Genomic DNA, 5,981 nt, shown 5'->3' on the forward strand with positions numbered 1-5,981 from the left:
GTCACAAACATTTTTTTCAATATGCATGATATCCAACTTATGCCTCAAAAGAAGTTTAGACCAAACAGAAGTTCAAATAATATACTTTTCTTATTTCAATTAATAGTACGCTTTCTTTTCTTATTCATCTTGGATGGATATGCTTACTTAGTTCTAAAGGTTTATGGAGTTTATTTGTTGTAAGATCTCATCTCCACTCATTATAACTGGTGAAGGTCTGTGTTCGGGTTTTTCATCATGTTGTTGACTTTGACGCCAACCATGATCAGACGAAAGATAACGTTGATGTCCCATAAAAGATATTTTTCCTTTTATCTCAAACAATGACGCATCTTCTTTATAAGTAGGGCATGCTTGATATCCTTTTGTACTCCATCCCGACAAGTCACCATATGCAGGAAAATCATTGATGGTCCATAACAAACATGCATGTAACCGAAAGTACTCCCATCTGTACAGCCAAAGGTCCGCACACCATTAATCCACAACTCTTTTAACTCATCAATTAAGGGTTGCAAATATACAACAATCTCTTTTCTAGGAGATTTGGGTCTAGGTACAAGTAAAGACATGAAAAAATCGGATTCTTTCATGTACTTCCAATGGGACAAATTGTATGGTATAAGTACCATTGGCCACATGCTATAGGCAATATTCATATTCCCAAATGGATTAAAACTGTCTAAAGCTAAGCCTAAACGAACATTTCTTGACTCTAAAGCAAATTGAGGAAATTCTTTATCGAAGTGCTTCCAACCTGCAGCATCAGCTGGATGTCGTACTCTGTGTTAACACGTTTATCCTTATGTCATCTCATCTCAGAAGTGATATGTTTTGATAAAAACAATCGTTTCAACCTTGGAATTAATGGAAAGTGACGCATAACCTTATTTGGAATCTTCTTTCCTTTTCCACTATGTGTTGTTTTATATCGAGATTCATCGAACACTGGACAACTTTTGTAGTTAGCAAATTCTTTCCAAAATAAAACACAATCATATTTGCAAGCATGGATGAAATCATATCCTAATCCTAAGTCACATAATTTCTCTTATCTTCATAAAATGATTTATGTATAATTGTATCGATTGAAAATGCATCTTTCAACAATATTTCTAGTAGCATATTGAATGATTTGTTGCTCCAATTATTCAAAACCTTGATATGAATTAACTTCACCAAAAAATTTAACGAGGAAAATTTGGTACGTCTAAGATACAATGGGTTACGTGCTTCATTCATCAACTCCTAAAAAATGTTACTAGTATCTATTTCATTGATATCTTCTGGAAATTCATCATCAAAACCATCTCCGTCAACAAAAATTTCTTTCCTTGCTATCATTGATCCTTGCAAATAAGTTAAAAGATCTAAAATATCATTGTCCTCGTCGTCAACATTAGACTCTCCACTTAATCTACCACCTTCTAATGAAGTAGCACCAGGTTCAAATCGAGCTAAGTTCGTTGCTTCTCCATGGTAAACCCATTTATCATATGAAGAAGATATTCCATATGTAAATAAATGGCATTCTACTTCACCCAATGTTTGTGTCATTGAATTTTTACAATACTTACATGGACACCTAGTTTCCCCACATCATTTACATGACACTTAGCCACTTCCATAAATTGAGCAACTTCATCAATATAATCACTTGAAAATCTATTTTTTAGTTTAATCCAAATCCTAGTCATCTTCAAATAGAATGGACAAAAAGTTAACCCTATAGCAAATTATGACAACGAATTAGTTAAAGTGGCAAGCTGATCTAAAAAGTTAAAATGTGTTTAAGTGCCATTTAAATACTTTTTAACTTGTCTTTTTAGTTAAAATGTAATTTCCTAACTCCCCAAAATGTAAAAAAAAAAAAAAAGGTCAAAGTGGCACTTTAACTCTCAAAACAAGTTAAAACTACTCAAGTGTGACTTTCAAACTAAAAACTAACAAAAACCCAACTACTAAGTGTCTTAAACATAAAACCACTATATGCATGATCATCAATATTACACTTTAGCTATGAACACAAGTTAATAATGACTAAGTGTGACTTTCAAACTAAAAATGAACTTAAAAGTGCCTTAATTCTAAAAAATATTTTCAAAATACCTAGGTGAGTCTTCCAAATAAAACTCGTAACCAAATACAATATATATATATATAAGAGTTTGTGTAGCCTTTTAAATGTCAAAACAAGTTAAAATTGTTTAAATTAAGCACGTTAACCTTCCAATTAAGTAAAAACTACTCAAGTGTGACATTCAAACTAAAACCCATACAAAATTTACCTTTTACATGTCTTAAATCTCAAAACACCTAACAAATGTTCAAGTGTACCTTCCTAAACTCAAAACCAACAAAAACCCAACTAAAGTGTCTTAAACATAAAACCACTATATGCATGATCATCAATGCTGACACTTTAACTATGAACACAAGTTAATAATGACTAAGTGTGACTTTCAAACTAAAAATCAACTTAAAAGTGCCTTTAGTCTAAAAAATCCTTTCAAAATATCTAAGTACGACTTTCAAACTAAAGATCAACTTAAAAGTGTCTTATGTCTAAAAAAAATCCTTTCAAAATGTTTAAGTGAGCCTTCCGAATTAAACTCATAACCAAATACAAAATATCAAAAAAAAAAAGTTTGTGTAGCATTTTAAATGTCAAAACAAGTTAAAAGTGTCTAAATCAAGCACGTTTACCTTCAACTTAAGTGAAAACTACTCAAGTGGGACATTGAAACTAAAAACCATACAAAAATCATCTTTTAAATGCCTTAAATCTCAAAACAACTTACAAATGTCTAAGTGTACCTTCCTAACTCAAAACCTACCCCAAAATCTCAAAAAATGATTTAAATAGTACTTTAACTTTCAAACTAAAAATCTCAAAACAAGTAAAAACTACTCAAGTGTAACTTTCAAACTAAAAATCAACTACAAAATATCTAAAAACTATTTTAGATATGCATGATTCGCTACCGTAGCTGCAGGATAGCCACAACCTATTACAACTGAAACATATAAATAAGTATGAAATTCTAAGTGTAAGAAAAGTGTAAAATTATCAATATAACTCCTAAAACAAGTTAAAAAGTGTCTATGTAACACTTAATCCCTAATATATATTATTGCATCGTTCATAATTCTAAGTGTAACATATATCCATAGAAATTCTTAATATTCAATCAATTTACCAAGGATAGGATCAAACTTAAAGCAGCGAGGGATCTCTTCGAAACACAAAATCGTTCGAAGTGTTTAGTAAGCAGGTTGTGGCAGCGACGTCCGATGTGTTCAGCAAGTTCTTCGTCGAACATCCTACAAGAAGAAAAGAGAAAATCAGTTAGTGAAAAACATATTGTTGTAGTAAAAATTAACTACAAATCTGGTCTAAATGGTACACCAATTCCTGGTAACCATTCAATTCCATTGAAGAAGTTTCTCACAGTAAACTGACTGACTTCTCCTGAACTGTTTATCAAATGGTAACTTGGCCATTTAATTAACTCTTCTAGACCAATTGACCATTTAACTTTTATAGACCAATTAAGTTCAGGAAAGGGAATTACATCACAAGGAAAGAGAAACCACTATTGTCGTTTATTGATTTTGTAGACTGTGTAGTGATGGTAATAGTATTAGGGGGTTTCTGAAATCAAACTCGGGGGGAGGGGGGTTCCAAATCAAAATCAGGGAGGGTTTTGGAATTAGAATCGGGTATAAGGGGGTCGAAAATCCAAATGGGGAAAGGGTGTTTCAAAATCAAAATGAGGGGGAGGGGGAGTTCGAAATTAGAATCGGGTAGGGGGTCGGAAAAGCAAAACTAGGGAAGGGAGGGGGGTTTCGGACGCCACAATGGAGGGAGAACTTACCGGCGAAAAGCTTGCTGAAAATGATGGAGAACGACCGCGATTCGATGGTGGAGAAGGACTGGGTTTCAGGAATGACTGGAAAATGATGGAGAACGAGAAAAACAGTGTTAATTAATAATTTTTTTGTTATCGCTAAGCTAGTATGACTTATTAAGTTTTAAGAAAGATGAGCATAAAAGTGCAAATATCGATAAGTAGAATTAAATAAGAAAAAGTTATGTATACAAAAAGTATCACCGAGGTCAGTGACTCAAAAGGACAAATATTTGTTATAATTATGGACAAACGTACCTCATCTTATTGGGAAGAATGTGTCCACAATTAATATAAGAAGACAAAGTTGAATAGTGAACTACCAAGGAGAGAGTAGTTCAACAACAAATATTTTGGGTAAATCAGGAATCGTTCAAAAGGTACATTTCTATGAATGATTTGTGATCCACTACAAGAAAATGGGGGTTTTTCCAACGCCAAAAAAGATGTCGGAACAAAAAACATCGGGAATAAGTGTATTCCCGATGCAGTGACCACTGCGTCGGGAGGGGCATCGGAAATACCATTTTTCCCGATGCATCAAACACGCGTCGGCCAAACGACGTCAGGAATAGGCCAAATTAAATTAAAAAAATACCTTATTCCCGACGGCGTGCACAAGGCGTCGGGAACGACGTCGGGAATAAGGGGTTTTCCCGACGTGCCATAGTGCATCGGGAAAGCCTTTTAATGAGCGTCGGGGATACGATTATTCCCGATGCCTTTTTGGAGATTTCCCGACGACGCACGATGGCATCGAGAAATCCCCTTTATATTCGATTCAGTTATGTATTTCACAGAACTGAAACCGAAAGGGAAAGGGAGAAGAGAGAACCGTTCGTAGCTCACCGCCTTCCACTCCGTCGTCGTCACCGTCCCTCGCTGTCTTCCCTCCCCGTTCCACCGCCGTTTGCCACCTTAGGAAAGTTTAAATATAAAGTTTGTTTAGTTTAAATTTATGTTTTAGGATTTTCTTTGGAATAGATTTTTGTTTGTTAAATGTATTTTTGTATAGAATGTGTGTAATTTGTGGTTGAATTTAAATTTGAAGGCTTTAGGGTTCAGGATTTATAGTTAAATTGAAAATTGAATTGGGGGCCGGGGGGGTTATAGTTAAATTGAAATTTGAATAGTTTAGGGTTTAGGGTTTAATTGAATTGAGGGGGGTTTATAGTTAAATTGAAAATTGAATTGGGGGGGGGGGGGGATTATAGTTGAATTGAAATTTTTGTAGGGGGTTTATGTTTTCAATTTAAAATGTAATATGTGTGTTAAGATTTGTTTTGGCTATCATGCAGTTATGGTAGCCTATTTGTATTGAATATTTGTATTGTTGATTTTAGATGACTATCCTGCAGTTATGGTAGCCTTTTTTGTTTTGAATTTGTTTCTGTTTGGGATGGCTATCCTGTAGTTATGGTAGCCTTTTTTGTTTTGAATTTGCTTCTGTTTGGGATGGTTTCAAGGGGTGGTAGTAGGATAGCTTGAAGTAGTTTGATTCTAGCTATGTGTTCGTATTTGCTTATTTTGAATGTTTGTTTTCTATGTCCACAGCCATTATGTCATCGTCATATCCACGTAATAATTTTATGGAGACGGACGCTATATTCCTCGAGTTTGAGGATGATTTAGATAACATCGCGGGAGGGTCGTCGTCTATGGGCGACAATACGGGTGAGTCTAAGAATTTTCTTCATTTTAACTTACGATCATTTAATGTTCTTTTTTATAGCATTATATGTTATTATCGATTTATTGAGCAGGGTCTTCTTCTTAACAACCTGCAACTCCGACTCCTAGGAGACGTGCGCAGTCTCGACTCTTGAAGTTAGAGTGCCACGTTGCAATAAATGGGTGCATTTCGATGACGATCGCCCCTTGAGCGGAGAAGCCTATTTTCCCATATGTCGTTCGCTTCAACCAAGCGATAGGCGGGTGCGTGCGAAAGACATTTCCCGTCCGCTGTCTTAAGTGGGCGGACATTGGGAGAGAATACATTGAGGTCGTCAAGGGCGACCTCCAGGTAATTAAGTGCACTACACATTTATGATTTCATTTGAAACATATCTA

Source organism: Cucumis melo, chromosome 5, assembly GCF_025177605.1.
Source record: "Cucumis melo cultivar AY chromosome 5, USDA_Cmelo_AY_1.0, whole genome shotgun sequence".
NCBI classification, from domain to species: domain Eukaryota; kingdom Viridiplantae; phylum Streptophyta; class Magnoliopsida; order Cucurbitales; family Cucurbitaceae; genus Cucumis; species Cucumis melo.